The following is a 14,233-nucleotide window of genomic DNA, read 5'->3' as shown; positions in this document are numbered from 1 at the left end:
ATCTTACCTCACCTCACTGATCTCCTACTACAACTCATTGACAACTACAATTGACTGCATAGTCAATTCCTCTAACACCAGCTTATTTACTGTGCCCCAGTCTCATCTATCTCATCACCAACCCCTTTCCTACATCCTCCCACTAACTGGGAACTCCCTGCCGCTCCATACATGCCATAGTATTTCTCTGCCCACATTCAAAGCATTATTAAGGTCACATCTCCAAGAAGTCTTCCCCGATTAACCCCACTTTTCCCCAGCTTGCTCTCCCTTCCCCACTTTCAACCCCCGCCTCCCAAATCACACCTTATCCAAGAGGTCTTTCCTGACTTAAGCCCTCACTTCCCTTATTTGTCCTTCCTTCTGCAATGCCTACGCACTTGGGTGTGTAACTCCTAAGTATGTTGATTTTCACTCTACCCCAACAACACTTAGTTACATATACATCTATAATTAATTTTAATGCCTGTCTCCCCCTCTAATCAATCAATCGATCAATGGTTTTTATTGAGCACTTACTATGTGCAGAGCACTTCACTAAGTGTTTGGGAGAGTACCACATAACAGAATCAGCAGAATTAGATTTAGGATTATCCCTTCTTGACAGGAACAGTGTCTACCACTCTACTGTATTCTACTCTCCTAAGCACTTATTACAGTGCTCTCCACATAGTATAATCACTCAGTAAATACTATTATTTGATTTTATGATTAGTGTCATCCTGTTCTTTCTGTTGGAGACTGAATACTGGCCTGGGTTAAAACTACATAGAGCTGACCCAGCAATGGCCTTTTTTATGCTCTTATGGTTACTAATTAGAAAAGGTAGGGATGCAGAGACAAGTTAGAGATATTAAGTGTTGTCAAGGATAGCCTTGTACTTCTTACTGTATAAGTATACCTATACTTACATTATAAAGACAGAATACTGGGACAGTTGGATTATTTTTCTAATTATGGAATGGCCTTAAGAAAATTATTGGATATTCCAAGAAAGAGAGAGGGAGAAAGAGAGAGAGACAGAGAGAGGGAGAGAGAGAGAGAGAGAGAGAGAGAGAGACAGAAAGACAGACAGAGACAGCCTGATTTGGAATACTCAAGGTATTTGGAGGCTTTACTTTGACACATTAAAGGAAATCATTGTTTTTAGGTGGTAAGAAAGTGATGATCATTTTTTATATTTGAGCAGTGAGATCCTCAATCGTGTTTGTTTGAATATTTTATTACTATTATCATTAGTGATAATAACAATAACAATAATAATATTTGTTAAGCACTTTCTATGTGCCAAGCACTGTACTAAGCACTGGGATATGTATAAGATAAATAGAAGGATTCATGTTTATATGACCTACCCTATCTGGCTCAAGGAACTTCCATAATAAGTTTTTCTATCAAGAAATGTCATCTTTCTAGCCCCACTCATCTTCTAACATGAAATGGTATCTCCTTAGTGGTTTAAAGGCACTCCTTTATGTAGGTAGAGAAAAAATTGAAAACCACTTACCTGGTCAACATTATTTCATAAGGTGCTGAGATATAAATCAGGCCTGGCATGACCTTCATTGAAATTTCAGATTTATTTACAGTGGTTTGTACTGATCGCTTTATCTACCGGAGGCTCTGTTTCCCCCTGGCGACTCATAAGTAATGTGGTCCACGCAAACTCGTGTAAATAGATCCAATATTTCAAGGTAGGTCATGGTATATTCTCTCTTAAGAATGGATGATCGCTTACTGTGGGGCAGATATGGCATTTATCTTTGTGAGGGGGTGACTTGGAGGCCAGTCATAGTGCTGGGTCCTCAAGGGAAATGAAAGACACCCCAAAAACTGTTTATAGGTATATTCATATGGATATGTGGGGCTACTTAGTAGTAATAATAATCATAATAGTAATTGTGGTATTTGTTAAGTGTTTACCATGTGCCAGGCACAGTACTATGTGCCAGTGTGGATCAACAAATTGGATTGGACACAGTCCCTGTCCCATGTGGGGCTCACAGTCTGAATCCCCATTTTGCAGATTAGGTAACTGAGGCACAGAGAAGTGAAGTGATTTGCCCACGGCCACACAGCAGACAAGAAACAGAGCTGGGATTGGAATCCATGACATTCTGAGTCCCAGGACCATGCTCTATCCACTTTGCCATGCTGCTAAGTGAAGAAGACTCTGAGCCTCCAGAGAAAAGAAGGGAAAGGATTGCTGCTGATTAAAATTCCCAGGACGTATTATTATAAAGATATTTTTATTCATTCATTCATTCAATCATATTTATTGAGTGCTTACTGTGTGCAAAGTGCTATACTAAGCACTTTACTGTACTAATACTTCACAAACACAAGCTCATTCTCTCTGAAAACCTTTGCAACACATTCCAATAAGGGATGTCTTTTCCTGAGTTATTGGGAGAATAAGGAAAAGTCTTTCCCACAGTTCCTTGAGCTGTGAGTCGAAACCAGAAACTGAGCTGAGATCCTAAACCGTGTTTCTAACAATGGGCATTTGTGTTTGAGGATGGTGTTTTCCATCAGGAGCCTTTCTAAAGTGGAATAAGGTTGAACAGCTCCTGAACCATTTGAGCCATGGTGGGCAGTGGGGGAAACATAAGGTTCATTTGAAGTTATTTAGGAAGTAGGTAAAGGAAAAACAAAAGTACCATTTTCGTATGGGATTTTAATCATTGTGGAAAAACTAAGAGAAATAATCAAACTGGTTGCTTTTTGTGTGATGCAAGATCGAACAGTCAATTAATATATTAATGAGCACTTATTATGTGCAGACCACTATACTAAGTGCTTGGGAGAGTACAATACAACAAAGTTGGTAGACACATTCCTGGCCCACAATGAGTTAATAGTTTAGAGAGGGAGACAGATATTCATATAAATAAATTAGGGTAATAGAAGTCCTGATCATTTTAAACAGTGACTATAAAAAAGAAAGATAAAATGTAAACTATACAGGGAAAACATTTACAACTGGCAGAAAATGGTGGCATTGAAGAAGCCAAAACAGCCTGACATAACTGTATGCTAGATCCCTCTTTACCTGCTAGTGACTACATGGTTATCTTTCATCTGAGCCTATGAAGAGACAGTCCATTAGCTAAACGTTAGCTTGGATATATTTTTTAAGATCACAGCAGGTCTTAGTGGAAAAAGCCCAGGCCTAGGAGTCAGGAGAGCTTATTCCCACCCCAGTCGCCCCGCTTTCTATTTCTGTGATGTTGGAAAAACCACTTAAATTATTTGGCCTAGTTCCTCATCTGTAAAATGGGAGTAAAATAGTTGTTCTCTCTGACTGGAAGCTTTATGAGGAACAGGGACTCTGGCAGATCTCACTGGAACCGCCCCCCTCCCCCCCAAATCCCCCAAACAATCACACTTCCCTCCTTCAAAGCCCTACTGAAGGCTCACCTCCTCCAAGAAGCCTTCCCAGACTAAGCCCCCCTTTTCCTCAGCTCCCCCTTCCCTCTACATCGCCTCAACTTGCTACCTTTGCTCTACCCGCCCTGCCCCGCAGCACTTATGTATATATGTCCGTATCTATAATTCTATTCATTTATATTAATCAATCAATCAATCAATCAATCGTATTTATTGAGCGCTTACTATGTGCAGAGCACTGTACTAAGCGCTTGGGAAGTACAAATTGGCATCACATAGAGACAGTCCCTACCCAACAGTGGGCTCACAGTCTAAAAGGGGGAGACAGAGAACAGAACCAAACATACCAACAAAATAAAATAAGTAGGATAGAAATGTACAAGTAAAATAAATAAATAAATAAATAAATAGAGTAATAAATATGTACAACCATATATACATATATTCAGGTGCTGTGGGGAAGGGAAGGAGGTAAGATGGGGGGATGGAGAGGGGGACGAGGGGGAGAGGAAAGAAGGGGCTCAGTCTGGGAAGGCCTCCTGGAGGAGGTGAGCTCTCAGCAGGGCCTTGAAGGGAGGAAGAGAGCTAGCTTGGCGGATGGGCAGAGGGAGGGCATTCCAGGCCCGGGGGATGACGTGGGCCGGGGGTCGATGGCGGGACAGGCGAGAGCGAGGTACAGTGAGGAGATTAGTGGTGGAGGAGCGGAGGGTGCGGGCTGGGCAGTAGAAGGAGAGAAGGGAGGTGAGGTAGGAGGGGGCGAGGTGATGGACAGCCTTGAAGCCCAGGGTGAGGAGTTTCTGCCTGATGCGCAGATTGATCGGTAGCCATTGGAGGTTTTTGAGGAGGGGAGTAATATGTCCAGAGCGTTTCTGGACAAAGATAATCCGGGCAGCAGCATGAAGTATGGATTGAAGTGGAGAGAGACACGAGGATGGGAGATCAGAGAGAAGGCCGATGCAGTAGTCCAGACGGGATAGGATGAGAGCTTGAATGAGCAGGGTAGCGGTTTGGATGGAGAGGAAAGGGCGGATCTTGGCAATGTTGCGGAGCTGAGACCGGCAGGTTTTGGTGACGGCTTGGATGTGAGGGGTGAATGAGAGAGCGGAGTCGAGGATGACACCAAGGTTGCGGGCTTGTGAGACGGGAAGGATGGTAGTGCCGTCAACAGAGATGGGAAAGTCAGGGAGAGGACAAGGTTTGGGAGGGAAGACAAGGAACTCAGTCTTCGACATGTTGAGCTTTAGGTGGCGGGCGGACATCCAGATGGAGATGTCCTGAAGGCAGGAGGAGATGCGAGCCTGGAGGGAGGGGGAGAGAGCAGGGGCAGAGATGTAGATCTGGGTGTCATCGGCGTAGAGATGATAGTTGAAGCCGTGGGAGCGAATGAGGTCACCAAGGGAGTGAGTGTAGATTGAGAACAGAAGGGGACCAAGCACTGAACCTTGGGGAACCCCCACAGTAAGAGGATGGGAGGGGGAGGAGGAGCCTGCAAAAGAGACTGAGAAAGAACGACCGGAGAGATAAGAGGAGAACAGGAGAGGACGGAGTCTTTGAAGCCAAGGTCAGATAACGTGTTGAGGAGAAGGGGGTGGTCCACAGTGTCAAAGGCAGCTGAGAGGTCGAGGAGGATTAGGACAGAGTATGAGCCGTTGGATTTGGCAAGCAGGAGGTCATTGGTGACCTTTGAGAGCGCAGTTTCCGTGGAATGAAGGGGACGGAAGCCAGACTGGAGGGGGTCGAGGAGAGAGTTGTTGTTGAGGAATTCTAGGCAGCGCGTGTAGACAACTCGTTCAAGGAGTTTGGAAAGGAATGGTAGGAGGGATATGGGACGATAACTAGATATTAATGCCTGTTTACTTGTTTTGAAGTCTGTCTCTCCACTTCTAGACTGTAAGCCCGTTATGGGCAGAGATTGTCTCTCTTTCTTGCTGAATTGTACTTTCCAAGCGCTTAGTACAGTGCTCTGCACACAGTAAGCACTCTATAAATATGATTGAATGAATGAATGAATAATAGCAGTTGCACTTTTTGGGTGCTCACTTGGCGCAGTGCGCTGTACTAGATGCTTGGGAAGCATAGAATAATGAAATGACATGTCCCTGGCCCAAGCTTCCCCTGTAATAGGGGAAGCAAAAATTAAAATATTCACAGCTAGAAAATTCAAAATTAAATAAATAAAGCCCAAGTGTGAGTTTTGGCAGAGTCAGAGTGCCTGTGTCCACAGAACAGAGCTGAGGCCAGTGGGAAGGAGGCTGGGTCATCTGTTTATTTTGGGGGCACTTATGTGCATTCTATGGACCCCATTACTTAAGCACTAACTTCTAAAACTATCCACTTTTCCTAGAGAAGCAGCATGGACAAAGCATGGGTCTGGGTGTCAGAGGACTTGGGTTCTAATCCTGGCTCTACCCCTTGCCTGCTGTGTGACCTGAGACAAGTCACTTCACCTCTTTGTCTCTCAGTTTTCTCAACTGTAAAATGGGGGTTGAATACTTTTTATCCCTCCTACCTAGACTGTGGAACAGGAATGGCATCCAATCTTGACATGTAGTAAGATTTTATCAAATACTATTAGCATTCTTAATATTTGGCAGGCATGGGAGAGGGCCAAATAGAGTCTTTTCTTCCCTCCAAGCATGCTGTGCCCTGGAGCCACCAGACCCCTTCATCCAGGAAGACAAACAACTTGCTCCTTCTGTCACCCACAATCAAACTATGAACTCTGTTTATAAGATAAATATCTGTTCACTTGCTTGTTATTTAGGAGACTGGGCTCTTGAAGGTCTCTTCCCTCTCCATCTGTCTGTATGTTTGACTATCCTTTTTTGGGTTGCCTACTTTAGGATTTAACCTCAAGGTAAGCGAGCATATTAAACTTCCTCATTTTAAATTCCAGCAAAGCACCATGCACTTAAACCTAAATAAAGCTCAGCTCCTGAAGGATCTGTGTACCCATGATAAAGACCCATATTGTCCTTGACAGTGATTCTCCAGAGTGTTTGAGCTATATCACCCACCATTGACATGGAACTGGGTGAGGACCTGTGATATTAGACCCTATGGGAAATCCACAGACCACAGCCTCAAGGGGTTTAATTTAGTTCTGGGGGGTATAAGACAAATAAACGTTTAATTTGCTGAGATAAATCACATGAGGACACTAGGGAGAAAGGAGGGGCAAAATTTGAAATTTGGGAGTTAGTGGCTGGTTTGTGTTAACCTGGGAAGACTTCCTAGAGGAGGTGCTCCTCAAAGGTCACTGAAGTGTTAAGGGGACTGTGGCCAAACCAATCACCAGGACATTCCACCAGAGAAGGGGACATCCCCCTTCCTCACTCAGTTATATGGTCCCTTGGGGTTCATTCTGAGGTATCCTTAACAGGGCTGAGTTAGAAGTCCTGAAGGAAAATCTTGTGTTGGGAAGAAACTAGGGATTTTAGTCACAGTGGTTGTCGTGCTGGGACTTTTCACTGAAAAAGATTGAATGGGGGATACTGGGGGGAAGGTTTCTGAATACCCTCTATAGGAAGTTCTGCTTCAGTGGTGACACATAGGTCACAGCTTGCTTTCTGACACCTGTATTTTCCTTCATTTGTTTTCCTTTCAATCCCCTTAACTGAGAGCAAGGAGGTCTGGATTCATGGGAGAAGGGAGCACTCAGGTTCCAGAAATTTTGGAGCACAAGAGAACTAATAAAATAAAATTTAAAAAACCACTTCTGAATCATCCATCTCTGAACCTCCCCCTCTCCCTCACATCCAACCCACAAGAAGTGCCTGAGTCTGTGTGAAGTGCTGTCCTGAGAGATTTCAAGGGCACGTTCAGGGCCTGTCAAGGGCTTAGTAATATTCTAAAATGACCATTCCATGCACACAGACACACCAGTAGAGTTCAGTTTGCAAATATAAAGTGCTCCCAAATCAATCATGCTTCTACTCTATTAGTGTGAACACTGATGGCCCTCCTGAATTCTGGACAAGACAGTGACATCGTAAGTCACACCTGGCCTGCCGGGCAATCTGATCGATGACTTCACAGGTACAATTTTATTGGAAATATGTAGATTTTGCACAGTTCTCTGGCTTTTTTCTCTGGGGGAACCCCTAAAGGTCCCACTGGATTCAGAGCCTTTTGTTCCCCTCTGGTCAGTACTTAACAGAAGACAGATCAGCTGAAAACTAAACTTTCCCATATACATCTGGCCAACCAATCACCCTCCGTTCTATCCATCCCGGACTTGGACAAGAGCCCATCCCAGTCAGTAAAAATAGCCACTGTTCACTGCTCTTGCTCATTTACACTCAAGAAGCAGTGTGGCCTAATGGAAAGAGCACAGGCCTGGGAGGCTATGGGACCTTGGGCAGGTTATTTAACTTCTCTGTGCCTCAGTTTCCTCACCTGGAAAATGGGGATTAAGACAGTGAGCCCCATGCGGGACATGGAGCTTGTGCAACCTGATTATCTTTTTTAGCCTAGTGGAAAGAGCATGGGCCCAGGAGTCAGAGCACCCAGGTTCTGCCACTTGTCTGCTGTGTGACCTTGGACAAGGCACTTAATTTTGGGAGGACCCAGTTTTTTAATCTACAAAATGAGGATTCAAAACTCATTCTCCCTCCTACTTGGGCTGTGAGCCCCACCTGGGACCTGATCATCTTGTATCTGCCCCAGCGCTTGGCATATAGTAAGCATTTAACAAAGACCACCTTTATTAGGCTCGGTTTAAGGTGGAGCATGGGCACCATTTAGCTGCTCTTGGGAAATACTATGGATTGATTCGTTGATTAATTTAATCAATTGAAAACATAATCAAAAGTATTTTTTGGCTTGAAATGATGAGGTTAATTCTCATCAAAACATATAATTAGGCCTCAAGTAACTGAAATAAAGGATAATAATAATAACAAATACTATTAAACAGAGTCAAGATGTAAGCAATGCCATCCTGGTTCAGACCAGCGGTGTTCCCACCCACCATTATGATTATAACTGGGATACCAAGGGATGTTAGGAGGAATGATGTGATGGTTGCCTTCCTTGAAAACCATTTTCACTGGTTATGGATGCACATTTAGCAGCCCTAATTTTCCCTCTAATATCCCCGCATGGACTTATTGTCTATGAGTATATCTAAACTAGTACCATTTTTTTTCTGCCTGCACACCCACCAAAGGTAATAGATTAAGTACTAGAAGTGACAGATTCTACATACCCACTCCTTACTAGATAACCCCCCAATACACTTTACTGTTGAAAAGCAGTCATCCTGTAATGGTAAGGACTTACATTTTAATTTGTAACTGTAGAGCTTCATTTCTGGGCACCCCAAATTTGAACAAGACTTGTTAAGAAGAGAGGCTGAGCTTTCATGAAACAAACACATCCAAACGTTTCTGCAATTTTTTTACAAAGCCTTCCCTTGGATGGGTTTATGGTACAGTATAAGAATTGAACTGCTCTAACTATTCCACTGAACTCCTAAACTAAGCTTGGAAATGTGGAATATTCATAACTTTGTCATATTAATTAAACTCTCATGAGGAAAACCCAGAAATATGCTGGAGTCAGTCAACAGTTACAGCTTTTCATTGCTGCACAATGAACTCTAGGAACCAAGAACAATTTCACTCTTCTCCAGAAAAACTCACCGGTTTTACATGTTCTGATCTCTAAACTCATCGCCAAAGAACATGAAGTTGTCTTACTCCTTTTTCTGAGCCCTATTATTGATTCTCCTTGTTACTTAACCAAGAACAGATAGAGGGTAAAGCCACCCAAATTCCCCAACCAAACATAAATCGCTCCTGACCTTCAGAAAGCTTCCTCTAGGCCTCAACAACTCCCAAAGTCATGTTAGCCATGTTAAAACATCCGCGATGTTTTGATGGGAGATCAGAATGGACTGTGAAAATATTTCGTCTGACTTGTTCTGTTCCTATGATAGAGGAAAAACATAAGTCTTTCTAGGTAAGCCTGAGGAAGTAAGGACTTTGACCTTCTTTCAGAAAGAGAGCATTCCAAGCAGTGCAGCTACAAGTCAATATCTTCAGCAAGACTCCAAGACAGACAACAGGTATGTGAGTAGAGTCCAAAAGATTAACAGAGTGGGACTTTGAAGAACATAGTGAACAGTCGTGGTAAATGAAAAGTTTATTATTAACTAACTTAGAACTAGAGAACACACTGATGAAAATACCTACAATTCAGGAGTGACTGGCTGGAGATGAGATAAAGGATAAAGGGTAGACATAGGAATTGATAATCAGGAAAGAGAATAGAATTCTGAAGAGTCTAGTGAGTAAATGAGAAAGAGTGTGGATACAGAAATATTGTTTGCCAAGTCCTATAATAATAATAATAATGATAGTATTTGTTAAGCGCTTATTATGTGCTGAGCACTGTTCTAAGCACTGAGCACTGTTCTATAACCAGCGCTTAGAACAGTGCTTTGCATATAGTAAGCGTTTAACAAATGCCATCATTATAACCCCATAACACCAGGGCTAGGAAAAATACAATAAGATTTGAATATGGTAGGTTCAAGAGGAAACACTCCCTCACACAGCAGGTGAAAAAATATTTGGGATTCGTGGGGAGTTGGGGCAAACTCCTGGACAAACAGGCACTGTATCATGATGATAATTCACCTGCCTAGAAATACAAACATCCTTGATAGTACATGGAGGATCCAGGTGTGGTGCAAATTTGGCACTAGAAGTTGGGCGACAAGATGAATGAGGCACAAGTCATCAGTAATGAGGTAGTAGAGGGAAAGTTAGGGGAGTGGAGGGAAAAATTAGGAAGGTGAGAAGACATGTCCCTAACCATAAAGATGAATGTCAAGAATTGCAACCATGGCATGCTTCCACATTCATCTATTCTATTTATTTTATTTTGTTAGTATGTTTGGTTTTGTTCTCTGTCTCCCCCTTTTAGACTGTGAGCCCACTACTGGGTAGGGACTGTCTCTATATGTTGCCAAATTGTACTTCCCAAGCGCTTAGTACAGTGCTCTGCACACAGTAAGCGCTCAATAAATACAATTGATGATGATGATGATTCATCCCAATTTCATTGTCGAGGACAGAATTCTGGGCTGGATGGACAAATGGTCTCACCCAGGAATTATGCTGTTTGTGGGGTGACATGGCCTAAAGGAAAGAGTGTGGGACTAGAAGACAAAAGAGCTGTCCTCTAATCCCAGCTCAGCCACTAGCCTTCCATGGAACCATGTAATTTCTCTGTACCTCTGACTTATCATTCTAAAAATGAAGCAGCGTGGCTCAGTGGGCTTCGGAGCACGGGCTTTGGAGTCAGAGGTCATGGGTTCAAATCCCGGCCCCACCAATTGTCAGCTGTGTGACTTTGGGCAAGTCTGTGCCTCAGTCACCTCATCTGTAAAATGGGGATTAAAATTGTGAGCCCCACGTGGGACAACCTGATTACCTTCTATCCCCCCCCCGCCAGTGCTTAGAACAGTAACAGTATTAAGCATAGTAAGTGCTTAATAAATGCTATCATTATTATTATTAAAAATGGGGATAAAATTCCCACTTTCCCTATTGCTTAGATTTCAGGAGGGACAAGGGTCTATCTAATCTGGTTATCTTTACATTCATTCATTCATTCAATCACATTTATTGAGCACTTACTGTGTGCAGAGCACTGTACTAAGCACTTGGGAGACTATAATGCAACAATAAGCAGACGCATTCCCTGCCCACAGTAAGCTTAAAGCCTAGAGGTGGGGAAACAGAAATTAATATAGATAAATAAATTACGGAAATATACATAAGTACTGTGGACCTCCCCCTTCTAGACTGTGAGCCCGCTGTTGTGTAGGGACCATCTCTATATGTTGCCAGTTTGTACTTCCTAAGCGCTTAGTACAGTGCTATGCACACAGTAAGCGCTCAATAAATATGATTGATTGAATGAATGAATGAATGGATCTGGGAAGGGGGAAGAACAAAAGGGGCAAGTCAGGGTGACGCAGAAGGGAGTGGGAGAAGAGGACAGTATCTCTAGAGGAAATCCCCTGCTTTCTCTCAAAATCCGCCCCCTCCACCTGTTTGTCAGACCCCATTCCTTCACACCTTATCAAAACACTTGCCCCCTCCCTTCTTCCTTCCCTAACAGCTATCTTGAACTGTTCACTCTCCAGTGGCTTCTTTTCGACTGGTTTCAAACATGTCCCACATCTCCCCTATCCTAAAAGAAAACCCTTCCTTGACCACATGGCTCCCTCCACTTATTGCCCCATCTCCCTCCTACCATTACTCTGCAGACCCCTTGAACTTGAAAGAGTTGTGTACACCCACTGTCTTAAGTTCCTCTCCTCTAATTTCTCCTTGACCCCCTCCAATCTGGTTTCCATCACCTTCACTCCATAGAAACTGCCCTCTCAAAGGTCACCACCAATCTCCTTCTCAATAAATCCAATTGCCTCTACTCCATTCTAATCTTCCTCGATCTCAAATGCTTTTGTCACTATTGAATACCCCCTTCTCCTGGAAACATTATCCAACCCTGGCTTCATTGTCACTACCCTCTCCTGGTTCTCCTCCTATCTCTCATTCTCAGTCTATTTTGCAAGCTCCTCCTCTGCTTCCCACCCCCTAACTGTGGGGTCCCTCAATGTTCAGTTCTGGTCCCCTTCTATTCTCCATCTACACCCTCTCCCTTGGAGAATTCATTCACTCACATAGCCTCAACTACCACCTTTATGCAGATGATACCCAAATCTACGTCTCCTGGTCTGATCTCTCTCCTTCTCTGCAGGCTCCCATTTCCTCTTGCCTTCAAGACATCTCTAATTGGATGTCCTCCCAACACCTCAAACTTTACAAGTCTAAAACAGAACTTATCTTCCCACCCAAACCCTGACCTCCCCATGGCTTTTCCATTACTGAAGATGGGACCACAATTCTTCCTGTCTCTCAAGCCTGTAACCTTGGCATTATCCTTGACTCCTCTCTCTCACATAACCCATAAATTCAATACATCACTAAATCCTGTCGGTTCAACCTTCACAACATTACTAAAATCCACTCTTTCCTCTCCATACAAACTGCTACCATGTTAATCCAATCACTTACCCTATCCCACTTTGATTACTGTATCAGCCTCCTTGCTGAACTCCAGGTCTCCTGTCTCTCCCCTCTCTAGTCTATACTTTACTGCCCAGATTATTTGTCTACAAAAATGTTCAGGCCATGTTTACCCTCTCCTCAAGAACCTCCAGTGGTTGCTTACCACTTCAACATCAAACAGAAACTCCTCACCGTTGCCTTTAAAGCATTCAATTACCTTGTCCCCTCCTACCTCACCTCACTACTCTCCTACTACAACCAAGCTGACACATTTCACTCCTCTAATACTAACCTTCTCACTGTACCTCGATCTTGTCTATCTCACCACCCTCCTCTCGCCCATGTCCTCCCTCTGGCCAACTTGTACTTCCCAAGCGCTTAGTACAGTGCTCTGCACACAGTAAGCACTCAATAAATACGACTGATTGATTGATTGATTGAAATGTCCTCCCTCCTCATATCCTTCAGACAATTACACTCCACTACTTCAAAGCCTTATTGAAGGCACATTTCCTCCAAGAGGACTTTCCTTACAAAGTTCTCCTTTCCTTTTCTCCCTCTCCCTTCTGCATTGCCCTGACCTGCTCTCTTTGTTCTCCCCTCCTCCCAGCTCCACAGCACTTAAGTACATATCCGTAATTTACTTATTTATATTAATGTTTGTCTGCCCCTGTAGACTGTAAGCTCACTGTGGGCAGGGAATATGTCTGTTATATTGTTATATTGTACTCTTCCAAGTGCTTAGTACAGTGCTCTGCACACAGTGAATGCTCCAAGGTACAGTTGACTGACTGAAACCATAGGCATGTGGCAACCATTTCTTCTTAAACCAAATCCACTTGTCCTAACTTGTGGATCGTGTTATATCGGAACAGACTAGGGTTATGGAAAGAACGTTCCCTAATCCATCTAGAATGTTATATACCTAAATCATATATTGAAGATATAAATTATAACAAAATAGATAGGACTTGACAACCATTGTCCAGGGGATTCAAAGGACCTTCAATAATAACAGAGACATTAAGAAGGAAGAAAATAAAGATTTTTAAGGGGGAACAGAAAATTCCCTTGTCTATAGAAATCTATCTGCCTGCATCTCAGTAGAAAAATTTTGTGAGATGAGTAACCCTTCTATCAATTACCACATCTAAACTCCTGAAACTTACAGTTTGCCATTTTGGCAGCTTCAACCCTTGTAAGAAATTCACAACTCTTCCAAACTTTTGACTTTGGCAGGTAAAGAATGATTTTAGTAGTTTTTATAGCATTCAGTAAGCGCTTACTATGTGCAAAGCACTGTTCTAAGCACTGGGGAGGTTACAGGTGAACAGGTTGTCCCATGTGGGGCTCACGGTCTTAATCCCCATTGTCCAGATGAGAGAACTGAGGCCCAGAGAAGTTAAGTGACTTGCCCAAAGTCACACAGCTGACAAGTGGTGGAGCTGGGATTTGAACTCATGACCTCTGACTCCAAAGCCCATGCTCTTTCCACTGAGCCACACATCGAACTAGCTTCTCTGCATTACGAACCTGATTTGTCATTTAAAAAAGTGTTGCTTTGAATTAGGGAATTTTTCCTTCTTATTCACCTTGAAGAATGTGTTAAGACTGGAAATTCTGAAGCAGTTGATCTGTGCTATTTTACAGGTTCCTGTGCTTTCCGAACAGCCCTGGCAGAGAATCAATGGTTAGAGATTTTTGTCACTCACCCTGTGTTTATTGGTGTGTGTGTGCGAGAGAAAGAAAAATGC

Source organism: Tachyglossus aculeatus, chromosome 3 (genome assembly GCF_015852505.1).
Source record: "Tachyglossus aculeatus isolate mTacAcu1 chromosome 3, mTacAcu1.pri, whole genome shotgun sequence".
Classification (NCBI taxonomy): domain Eukaryota; kingdom Metazoa; phylum Chordata; class Mammalia; order Monotremata; family Tachyglossidae; genus Tachyglossus; species Tachyglossus aculeatus.
Note: the sequence above shows the minus strand (reverse complement) of the source record.